Source organism: Lonchura striata, chromosome 1 (genome assembly GCF_050655825.1).
Source record: "Lonchura striata isolate lonStrDom1 chromosome 1, ASM5065582v1, whole genome shotgun sequence".
NCBI lineage: Eukaryota > Metazoa > Chordata > Aves > Passeriformes > Estrildidae > Lonchura > Lonchura striata.
Genome location: NC_140703.1, coordinates 107,522,201 through 107,535,115, shown reverse-complemented (window position 1 = coordinate 107,535,115; position 12,915 = coordinate 107,522,201). Strand labels below are relative to the sequence as shown.

Here is a 12,915-nt window from a genome sequence, read left to right as displayed (position 1 = left end):
ACTGACAAACGCTGGAGGATGTGGAGTGCACACTGAGGTGGGACTACAAAGAGCACAGCACTGCAGCTACAGTCAGGGAAAAGATCACAGGGATGAACACAGCAGCAGGATCTAATCTGAGCTAGCTGCAATAACAAATATGGCCAGCTCCCACAAAAGCTCTGCTTAACTGGGAGGAATTTCATTCAGATGCAAGCACCTGACACTCCAGTACTGAAGCTGTGGTGAGCTTCCTCTTCTGCTTATTTCACCATGGGGCACTATGGACAAATACAGATGGTATTTGTAGGACTATTTGTAGCACAGGACTTTCCATGAGCTCCTCCTAGTGCCTGACAGCCATTTGAAACCTGAGTATCTGGTTCAAAACAATTCTAGGTTCTTTCTGGTATTATTAGTAAACATCAGCTTTTAGATCTAGACTGTTCTCCAAGTAAAAATGGAAAATGAGTGAAAATGGCAAATGCCAGACGTGCTATCCATTATTAATGAACTCAAAGGATATAGCTTTCATTGCTTGAACGCATAATAACTTTTTTTTAAAAAAAGTCAATTTTTTTGCCACCAAAGGGCCAGTGTCTATAAAAGTCAGATTTGACACTGTTTTCACAGAATTTGCATTACTAAGCTTAATTATTCCATTATTGTAAACTTGGGGTAAACTATATTTTCTCATTGTTTCGGTTGGAATAAAGTTGACTTTCTTTTTAGCAACCCATTAGTTGCTGTGGTTTTGAATGGTGTTGAAATCAGAGTTGATAACACAGGATTGTTTTAGTTGTTTAGTTGCTGAGCTGAGCTCACAGTGTCAGGAACTCCTCTGTCTCTTGCACCATTCTTCTGTGAGCAGGCCTGTACTGCAGAAGAAATTGTGAGGAGAGACATCTGAGACACAACCCAGATGACCACAGGGACATCCTACACCATTTGGAGCTTGTGCCCAGCAATGAAACCTGGGGAGTCAAGAAGGAAGGGGAGCATTCAGAGTGATGGTATTTGTCTCTCCGAGCCACCACTGTGTTGATGGAGCCCAGGTTTCCTGCAGATGGCTGAACCCTGCCCGCCCATGGGGAGTGGCAAATGAATTCCTTGTTTTGCTTTGTTTGTGGCTTCTGCTTTACCTGTTAAATTGCCTTTATCTCAGTCCATGAGATCTCTCACTTCTGTCCTTCACCCCACTGCAGGAGTGAGTGAGGTGCTGTGGGGTGCTTGTCTGCCCAAAGAGGCTTAACCACAACACTATTGACCATCGCAGGACCACCTATATAGAGGCAGAAGTTTTGTATCCAAACATCCCTTATGGACAGCAATTTATACTGTGAAGGTATGCAAGATTCTGATGGGTAGATTTCTGCAGACACTTGTGTGTGAAACATTTTAACATGAGTTCATATAATTTCAAATAATTATGTAATAATATCCAAATCTGAGGGCATTATTGTTGAATTGCACAATAAATTTTTAATTGGATTGGATCTTTATGCAATTATTATGCTTTTTGCATTTAGAAAATAAAATAAGGAAAACTAAGTAAACATAAAATTTAAAATAAGTACTTAAATTAAGAATAAAATATATAATCTGAATACCTGAATATATTCTATGTATGCTGGTTTTTGCATAACATGCTTTATATAGAGCAGCATTATAATGCAAGTATAAGACAGAGAGGCAAGTTAATAACATCTGTGCAGTACATTTTTTTACAAGGAAGTATATGAGCTATTTCAAAAGCATGTTGTCAGTTTGCTAGTTATGCCTTCAGGAAATAGTCCCATAAAATGAGTGCAAGCTGCCTGCTAAATTACAATGTAATTTTCTTATTTTAGTGGAAGGTAAGCATTTGGAATACCATCTTGTTTATCACAAATAGGGAACACCACATTTGCTCAATGGAAAATTTTAATCAGTTAAGTGAAATTCATGGATTCAATGTAACCTTTTTTAGGAGTCTGTTTTAAATACTTAACTACAGAATATGCTGCAGTTTAGTTGATGAAAATGACCTGCCTGTAGAATTACCATTATTGCACATATAAAGTTATGTACTGCAAGAAAATTTTTGTACACTGTAATATCAACTGGATTTATTTTAGCCAGTTAAAAGAGGACATAACAAAGCATAAAAAAAATGGCTCTCATAAAGGATAAATATTGTCCTCTGACCCAACTCATCTTCCACTTTTTTTGGGTTATTTTTCCTAGGTGGGGCAGTGAAGCAGGGTTCCATCTGTCCATTACTTCAGTTAGGGAATATTTGAGTATTTACTTCTCTACGAAGTCTCTAAGATCTCTTTGCTCTATGGTACTTATCAATTATTGTGAATAATTTTTAAGTTGCAGGTAATTTAATATATTTCCCAAGGAAAAAAATTCATGAGCATGCTAAAATCACTTTCTTTGAGCATGCTACAAATCACACTAGGTATGTCAGAGCCCTCTTTACTATGGAGCCCTCTTTATTTTATCCATGGTTTATATGTAAGAAGTAGGTCTTTTGTGTCCTAACAAAACAAGCTGATTATATATGTGCAATTCTATTTATATATATATGATCAAGACAGAAATGTGGCATTCCTCTCTGGAGCAGATGAATCACTGCTCTGAAAGTCATGTTCAGGTCTACTGTAAGTGAGCCAGAAAAAGTGCCACCAGCATTTGTTCAGTTCTTGTGGCACTGAAGTCTAGAGTGTAGAAAATATTACCCTGTAAAAAGGAGGTTCCACTGGCTTCGCTGAGTAGAACTCAGGATGCTTCCATGGATTGAGTAATCCTGGGTAATCAGGCTGAAAAATTCTCCAAGGGCTTTCTTCTCAGTGAGCAGAGGTCACTTATGACCCTGCACAAAGACGTGCCAGGGTGGAATGGAGGTGGGCAAATAATGGACTAACACTGCAAAATGATTTCTGTCACAGGCATAACGTGAGGACTACATGTCTTACAAATTCAAATGCTATTTTTCTTACTGGTGCTAAAACAGAATGAAGTTGCAGAGCAGTATTCCTGAGAGCCAGATTCTGTCACACATATTGGATATGAAGTGCCAATGGCTTCAAAAGAGGTTAATTGCAAAAGAAAATAATGTTCACTACGAGAAAGGACTACAGAATATACGCCTCAGAAGTTTCATAGGATTTTATCCAGGAGGAACCATTATGATCATTCAAATCTGATTTCCTGCAAAACAACTCCAAAAACTTCAACTACTGATTTGTTCACTTTGCCCACCATGCTGGTGCTTGAGCATGTTTTTTAAAATGACAACTAATTTTAATTTACAGAGTTTAAATGCTGGAAGACGCACTACAAACTCCAGCATGTTTTGCACAGTTTAATTAAATTTTATTGCTGAAAAGTCTGCCTCATTTTGACTTTGAATTTATTAAGCTTCTGATACTAGCCACTGGGTCTCATTCTCCATTCATCTGCAAGATTAAAGAGCCTTCTACCAGCAGAATGCTTTCCTCATGTGGGCAGCTGCAGACTACAAACAATTCACCTCTTAACCTTCTTTTTTGTTTAGTTAAATAGATTAACTTTTTTTTAGTCTTTTACAGTTGAGACAGGTTTTTCAACCTTACATTATTCTTTGAGTTCTTTTATAAACCATTTCCAAACTGCTGACATTCTTTTTATACTCTTTACATGAAAACTGAACAAAGAATTTCAGTAAGTACTTGCTATCATGGATGACACTGAACACTTCCTTGTTAGTCTCACCTTTATTAAAGCAAAGTCCATGCCTGGCTTCAGAGCCACAAAATCACTTTGCAACCTCAGGTTCAGAAGGGTGTGCCCTGTGACCTCCACCTGCTCTATGGGAACTGGTAAGTGTTTTTTTGAAATCTTTTACTTTAGCTAGAGATTCCCTCAAGATATACTTTTAAATAATGTTCAAACATAACCATGTTAAGAAATTCTTGTATATATGGAAAAAGCCAAAAAACCCAACTGCTATTAAGGATGTATTATTCTGGGAATAGAACAATTCATTAGCTGGACAGACATAGATATAATTAATATTTTTATTGATTATAAAAATAATTAATCATAAAAATATAAAGTGATTATAAATAATTGCTTAATTGCTTAAAAACCAATTTCCCCTTGGGTAAATCAGGGGCTTTAACTATCAGGCATTAAATGCATAAACAACTCTATGCTTACTAAGCTGGACATTGAAGGATATGCTGAATAGCTTTGACAAATTGAGTTTTTAAACTAAGAATACCAGTCCAAGAAATCAGTTCAAAATATTAAATATATTCTCTGTACCTAAAACCTTTTTGTTTACAGTCAAACTGAAAGGAAAGCATTACTTCTCCTCCAAGTAAGTAGGCAAGCCAAAAGCAAAAAAGATATTTTCAGACTTTTTTCTTATAATATTTTCACCAACCATGTTTTGGTACCCAAAGAGCAGAGATAGTAGTTATGGTGGTCACTCCTGTAAGGGCTTTTTTAGAGCATAATTTCTGTCTTCATGGAATTTTGATGAATTATGCTACATGACAACTGCTTAAATGTGAATTAGAGTTTAAATCAGTGTCTGAACAGATTTTGTTCCAAATCAATTTTTAAACATGGTTTTACAATTCAGAGACTAGTGATACAGAAACTTTGTTCTTGGCATCTGCTGTAATGATTGTCCATTTTCCTGAGGGCTAGACTGATCTTCTCAGCACAATAAAGATTTCCTTCTTGTGAATGAGGAGTGTGGGGTGCATGTTTTCCTTTGTACCATACTTCTCCCTACCTCCTTCTCACTTTGTAGAATGGACAAAGGACAGTAGTTAGTTCCTGCCACAGGTTTGTAGTCTACATATTCTGTTTCTGTGGGACTTTAAACTTGTCAAGACCTTGGACAGAGAACCATCTCCCTTTCTTCAGATTCCTTATTAATACACAGCTACAAAAAAGAACCACCAGGAATGAACATTATCACTTTCCTATTTCTGCTTTCCCCCTTATATTAGACATCCAAGGAGAATGCACAGGTTTGTCCTGATCCATCCTCCACGTGTCCAGACTGCTCCTTAGAAGGAAGTGGCTGTTCAGCAGATGGTATTTCTTCAAAATAACTGCTGCCTGTTTGACATTCTGAAATAACCTCTAATTTTCACACAGGTAAGGGAAGCTGCTGCATATCTATGGGCTAGTGAGATTTGGTAGGTGAAATTTATGTTTTATATTCTGCTTCTAAAGAAATTACTAGGAATTGCTTCAGTGACACAAAACTGGCAGTATTTTCCTTACTTTCCTCATGACTTTTGGCAATTATTTATAAAAAAATTATTAGCTGCTTTCTTATTAGTAAAGCAGTGTGAAACTGAAATCCTCACTTGCTGGAAAATGTGCTTTTAGTTCTTGTTACTCTGATTTCTTCTCATTGGTGTTCTGTTTGTGCATGCTGAGGAATTTCTGTGAAATCCAGATTATGACAGATTGGCAAAATTTGGTTTACTTTACATATGAAACTATGCAAAGCCATGAAATCCTTACAGTATTGCAAATAGCATCTTAGTACAGGGCTCATGCTTTTTAGAGCAGAATCAAATCTGGATGAACTCCCAGGGGCTGTGCAGCCCTCCAGTTCCCCTGTTCTCTTACACTGAGTTTAAAGTTTTGCATGGTGCTAGCACATAACCATTTTCATAGACAAAGGTGAATTTGCAGCCCTGTAGAGTTTTAAGGTGCTCCATGTGGGATCTATTTTGGAAATATTGATTGCAGTAAATAATGTAAATCACACTTACAAGCATTGCTGTAGTTAGGTATCTTGATCTTGGGTCTAGTCATAGAAAACAAAGTATTCCTGCTAGGAAACATACAAAATCACACAATGAATTCCAAGTACAAATATTTGCTGGTATATGTATAAGGATTTCTTATCCAAACATCACAGGATGTTTCATTGTCCCAGAGAGGAACCCTAGACTGAATGTGAGTTATAAATAATTCCTGTCAGGCTTGGAATAAAGTTTTGTAAGCCTTCTGAGCACCTGTATTACATGGAACATTGACTTCACCTGCTGTCCATCATTATGGTCCCTGGAATACACTGTTGAATGTTGTTAGACCTTGCTTCATGTCTTGAACTGAAAATGTGTTATTTCACTGGAAGTGTATTTGTTCACATTTTTTTTTCCAAGCTGATATTTTTAGATTAAATTTCTAATCTTCCCATAAATACTATATCTCAATATAAATTTTATTATTTCTTTGTAGCAATATTACCCCATATTAATTCGCTCTCCTGTTTTATGTATCATCTGTAAAAACCATTCATGTGAGAATAATTCCAGCTTCCACAGCAAAAATTAAGATATTAATCAAGATGGATAATAAAGTCATGTCCTGTGGAAAACCACTAGATACTTCTAGTCAACAAAATGCTATTTATTATCATTATTAACTTAGGATAAATTAAGCTATAATAAAGGTTAATTGCATAAATAAATCAGCTTGGACTTCTGAATAACATAAAGCAATTTGTTAATATTTCCTGCACAGACTCTTGTCTCCATAAAACACCCAGCATCCATTCTTAGGAAAGAAAAGGCAAAAACTTTTAGCTATTTATAGTTACTATGGAAACAAAGCAAAATCAAATAATCATCAGAGCTCGTGTGATTATAATATTGTTCATTTGATAGGCTATTGAACCATACTCTTGCTTTTAATAGCATTTTATTTCAAATAATAATAAACCTTGGTGTTATGGATTTCACATTCAGGTGTACCCTATTTGATTACAATAAGGGAAGACATCAGAAGGCTTAAATTTTACTAACCTATAAACATAAACAGTGTACAATGTAGGAAGTTTTGCTTGTCTAAAAGAACAATTTTCAAAGTAGGCTGTAGAACAGAAAATGTTGCCACTTATTGTGAGATATTCCTTGCTGCAAAAAACCACCAAATGTCATGCTTTAACTTTTTGTTATGGTGCAGGTGAAAATATGGGTTGATGTATAAGATTACATATCCAGTCCTATCAAATAGCTAAAAATGAAGCAACAACCAGATCAAAGGGAAGAGGTATTTAATGACCTTTATGAAACATTAAAAAAATGTACCAAATAATTTATTATGCAAGAAAACATTTGTGGTGTTTTTAGATGCAACTAATAAAAAATATGTTACCTAATTTGTAAACAATCTCAATTTAAGTGTATTCAAATGCAAAAAATACATGATGATCAGCTTACTGCATTTCATGTCCAAGCAGGCACAGGACACATGTCCCTGACATTCAGCACATTCAGATGTAGCCCGTGGGTTTGCTGCTCTGACTGTTGCATCCAGGAATTTTGCTGCCTGACACACAAGCTATCTATCAGCCTCCTCTAAAGAGACTCATTCTGTGATCTTCAGTATCTTCTGATTTTATCTTTTCTTCATTTCTTGCAGTGAGATGGACTTCACACTACTGACATGGCCACAAGGCTGCGGCCACCCCGCTGCTTCAATGCTCCTTCCACAAAAGCTCACAGGAATAAAGCATTCCAATGGAAAGACCAAGCTATGGATGAAACCTGATGCCCCCACATACAAAGGGGTCAATACAAGTTGTAATTGTAATGGTAGCTTTATGGCAAGAAGAAACAAAATCTCTTGGTTACTAGAGTCCAACTTGCTTTCACAACCAGAAAGACTCTGACTAAAACCTGTGCTGTGTTTCAATTAATCACGAGTTCAAAGATCCATTTCAGACATGGAAAGAGAATTACAATGATGACAGCACCTAACCTTTCTAACGACAAGGGATATGCAGGTACTAAGACTGCCATCAAAGTTTTAAAAGTATTTTGACAGCATATACAGTGCACACATTCCTGTGGTATGGGATAAAAAGCTTTTACTGGTACCACTTTGGAAAGCATCCTGTTTCCCTTGCTTCCTTCATGCTGATAAAAAAATCAAAACTCAGATTGCTTTTTCTTCACCCAGCTCTTGACTCTAGTTCTTCTACTGGGCTTGTTGTAAGTTCCATATTTAAATCAGCTTTTCTGTTAAGAAGGAAATTACTTTATGGACGACATCCTGGTTCAATTTACATCATCCTGGTTCAATTTACATCAATAGCAATATTTCTGTGGAGACAGAATTTCATAACACAATCTCAAATTACTTTTAAAGCTATTACTGTAGGAAATGCAGCTTCTAGAGGCAGAATTTGTCTTGTTTCCCAATGCTTTTAATAACATAATAATGAACAATTTTCCACACTTTCATATAAGTAAAGTGTCCTCTTTATTCAGAAGAAAAAAAAGGACAATGAAAGTAAAAAAAAAAAAATAATAATTTCCTATGGTGATACAAACAAAAAAGGAAAAAATAATTTAAAGAATAAATTCAGTATAATTGTGTACCACAAATGCTATACACTAATCCACCTGATTTTTTTTTTTGTAATGCTATTTCAGAAGAATGCTGTTCTTTAAGACTATTTTAAAAGAATGTTTTCATCTATAACATATTTCTATGTGTCCTGCTTTTCTATATTTGAAAATATTGGCTTCTTTTTCAGTACAATGAGAACTGCTGAATTTTCTCACTTTAGAGGTATCAAAAAATCCTTGTGATGTACTTAGATAGGTTTCCAAATAACAGTTTCTTGAATCTGTAATTTTTTATTTGGACTTGAAACAAATATGTTATTATGCTGGTAACCATTTTCATCAGTCAAATTCATTCTTGAAAATTATGTCTATCATTTTGGTGATTAACTTGCTTTGGATGTGTTTTTAATACCTTAATAAATAAATCACTTAATACCTGATTTTTTTTTTTCTGAACTAAAACAGACACATAAAAGTATTTGAAATCTCGAAATTTAATAATAATAGATATATTTTTAGAATCTCTTTCAGGTCTTTTTCACATTTGATTTTCTTTTTGCTGCCATCTTTCACTATTTCTGACAACATCATGTTGGATGAAAGGCAGTGAGTCAGTAAGAAAGAATGTGTTGCATACTTCTGTTTATAACCTAACATCTGATTGATTCATATTAGAACATCTTGTCAGCCACACAACAGAGTACAATGTGTTTGTTAGCTGGATTCTTCATTTAGGATGTTTCTGGGTTTGTTGATACTATTTCTCCAAATTCTGTATCATCAGGCAAAGAGGAATGTTTCCTCTTCCTATTATAATTAAAGGATGCCTTCTGCTGACAACAAATGCACTTGTATTGGCTTCTAAAGACACAGTCCTTATGAAAGAATTGCAATAAATACATTTTGGTTGGGTTAAACAACAGATGGCTGACATCTTCTACAGTTTCATTTCTCTGGTGATATTTTGCCACCCTCTAAAAAGCTTGAATTGTAGCACTTCTTGTGTTATTGTTGATTTTGCAATAGGAACCAATCTGGAAAGCAGTAATGACATCTCTGAGAAGGGTAAATGTTTTTCAACAGTTTTCTGCTCATAAAGTCTGAGACGGTGAAAAAGAATAGGTAATCTGAAGGGTTTACCTTTAGTTATGTAGCTTATCTGGTGAGCAAACAAAAAATATGCTGGCAATAAATTTCTATAAACAGCAGTATGCCTCATTCCTCCTAATTGAAAAATGTGAGAAACTGTTGCAAACTTCTTACTTTTCTGCCAAGACCTTTGACTTAGGAAATAATTGACATTATAAAAACTTCTTTTTTTCTTCCCTAAGCAATTTGGGAATTGGAAGATGTAATGGAAAGTTAAATATGAATGGAAACACTGGAAGGTTTCTAGATGAAACAGAAACATTTGGTCTGAACTCAGAAACACCTTAGGCACGGATTCCCTGGTGAAAACATTCGGAGCAGCCAGTAGAAGTAAAAATCAAAAACTTTCTCTTTGCAAGCAAATGTTACCATGACCAACCTTCCTGTGAAAGGAAGAGGCTCGTTCTGCACACAGCTCCTTTCATCTCCTGCTTGGGGTCAAGCAGTGCTGTCCTCAGCAAGCAAAGCTCACCTGTCACCCTCACACATGAGCAGCAGAGACACACCAGGACAGCCACTGCCTTCATGTCCTCACACCCCTTACCTTCCCTGAGCTCTGCACCACATCCAAAATACCTTCTACAATTCTATAAGATTTAATTTGTCATGGGTTATTCAAATGGATCCTTGGGAGCCTTGTACAGACCAGATCATTTGCAAGAGGACAAGAAGTTGCTTTAAAGCAGAGTTAGGTAAATATCAAAATGGTTTTTGCAAAGATGAAAAACAGCCCAGAGATATGTCAGTTTAGACAAAGATGAACTTTTTAAAATAAGAAGTGTGTGAAGAGAGAGAGAGAGAGAGAAAGAATTTAGGGTATAGGCATAAAGATACCCACATTCTAATCCAAAATGCTCAGTGAGCATAATACTGATATTCAAAAACGTTTCAGGGTTTTGTTTGCCTTCCAAAAACAAATTTCAAATGAAAAAACCCAAAAAACTAAAAGACCCAACACCTTCATATTAGCCTTTTCCCTTCCCTTCCCTTCCCTTCCCTTCCCTTCCCTTCCCTTCCCTTCCCTTCCCTTCCCTTCCCTTCCCTTCCCTTCCCTTCCCTTCCCTTCCCTTCCCTTCCCTTCCCTTCCCTTCCCTTCCCTTCCCTTCCCTTCCCTTCCCTTCCCTTCCCTTCCCTTCCCTTCCCTTCCCTTCCCTTCCCTTCCCTTCCCTTCCCTTCCCTTCCCTTCCCTTCCCTTCCCTTCCCTTCCCTTCCCGTTTTTTCCTTCCCATATTTCTTGGGCAGAATTGCTTATCAAAGTATATCATGTCATCTGAGCTAAAGAACAAGCTGAAAAACAGCTACATATATGTCATACTCTATGTATAAGTTTTCTTTGGGTGAAAGAAAATAAGATCAAAGCACAATTCAGTATCCAACACATACATATTGATTCAATGTAAAGATGTGCTGTGCTAGGAAATATGTTATGATACGAATTTTCAATTTGGTCAGCAAAGGAGGAAGTATCTTGGAGTCAAAATTTCCAATGCTCATTTTTTCCACTGCTTTCAGATGATTGTGCCATGAAAACCATTTGGCTTTAAGAACATGGGATAAAGGAGAACAATACAGTGCACTAATCTCTGAAATAAAAAGCATTTTGAAGATGCTTTCAGGAAAAGTAGTCAGTCATATTGATTTGGAAGGCAAAGAAAGCAACTTAGTGATCAGAGAAAAGGCTGAAGAATTTGTACATGGCTCTTAATGCCCAGAGCAGAATGCAGGCTACCCTGTGCATTTCTTTAAATAATGCTTTTCACAGGGAATTCAAGGTAGATACTAATGTTTAGCTAAAATAGAGATATTCTTTAAGCATTTGGGTTTGGGCTATTTTGTGTAAAGCTGAATTGCCTCCTTTCTTGACAGAAATTAAGAGAATGAAGCAGCACTGGTTGTGGAAGTCCCCTACAGGGCATCCCGAGTGACAGTCAGCAGTGTGTGAACTTGGACAGCTACAGGCGGATCATGAGGAAATTCTCTTTTCATAGCAGATGAATTTTACCAGTGTGAACTGGCTGCCACTGTGATGGAAAAATAAAATGCAAAGGGACACACCCTCTCTCTTGCCATGGCATACAGAACATAGGCCACTTTGGGAGGTCCAGCCTGGAGCTCCCCCTCTCCCTCTTTTCTTTAGCAGTTGGATACTGCTCCAGATGCACTCACTGATGTCCAGTGAAGGGAAGGGATCATTTCCACAGACATGCCTACTCCACCACTGCCAACACAGCCCAGAGTGCTGGGGCTGTCTTTGCCACAGGACCCACTGCTGGCTCATGTTAAACTGGGCTCTCTGAACCTTTTCTGCAGAGCTTTTCCCAGCAGTTCTCCCTCACCTTGTGTTGCTTTATGCCATCCAATTCAAAAGGATTCACCTTTACCCATGGAGAGCATCTTTCAGTGCAACACCTTCAGCTTTTCCTTCTCATCTTGAGAAGGACCCATAGGTCATGTGAAGAGAAGATATGAGACAAAGCAGGAAGGAACACCGGCCCCTTTCTGAAGATAGACTGATTTTATTTTTTAAACACCAATAAATTAAAGATATCAGTGTTTTAGACATATTGCCTCATTAATACACAGAGCAGAGAGGGGATTTAGCAAACAGATGAAAGGCTGGCTGCTGGTACTTCTCACCTTACATCTTTCTACATGACTGTGAAAATGTTTCATCCTAAAAAACAGATCCTACAGCACAGAGGTGTATTTGTCTCCAGGTCCATAGACCCAAACTTTTTATCCCTGGGGTCAGTGAGCAGTAAACAAGGGTTTGAATTCACTGCACTGCTACGTGTGCATGAAACTGTGAGTAGACGAGACAAGGAGAAAAAAATAAAAAAGTATTTTCATTCCTTCCTGTTTAAGCTCAGAACCATTTCTGTGTCTTAAAAAGACACTGGATAAAAATTCATAATGTAAATGCTCTCTCGGTAGAATGAATGAGTCATAAAGATAGAGCCATTCTATAGCCACTTTTTCATATTAGGACATTAGGACATTCTTATAAATGTTTGTTTCTAAGTATGAGAAGCAATGGAAAACTTTTTAAATTAAGTGGCTAGAGTTATTAATTAAAAATACACAAACAAATAATATAACTAATAAACAATACTTGAATATAATGTAAAGAAATATTTTGATTTAGGACTTAAAAATGAACTAAATCTAGTGTACAGAATTTATTAAAAAGATTAATAATTACATGGAATTGCTATTTTAATTGCTTTGCTAATCATAGAGGCATTATTCAAAGTCTTTTAAGATGAACAACTTCATTTGCATGTGTGCTGCTCCTAATTAGTTTGATGCTTTGTGCTAATAGAATGGTCCCACAGCAAGAATGTATCTTTAGAGTATTTGTAACAAGAAATTTATTAAAGTATAGTCTTCTACATTTGGTTATGGTGGAAGAGTTGGTGACCTT

The 12,915-nt window shown here is 36.5% G+C and overlaps 1 protein-coding gene across 3 annotated transcripts in view; it reads right to left on the bottom strand.

Annotated features, from left to right (window-relative positions):
- The window catches only part of IL1RAPL1 (interleukin 1 receptor accessory protein like 1), a 678,558-nt gene that overhangs the window by 98,293 nt on the left and 567,350 nt on the right, over positions 1 to 12,915 (bottom strand). The window lies entirely within an intron of this gene.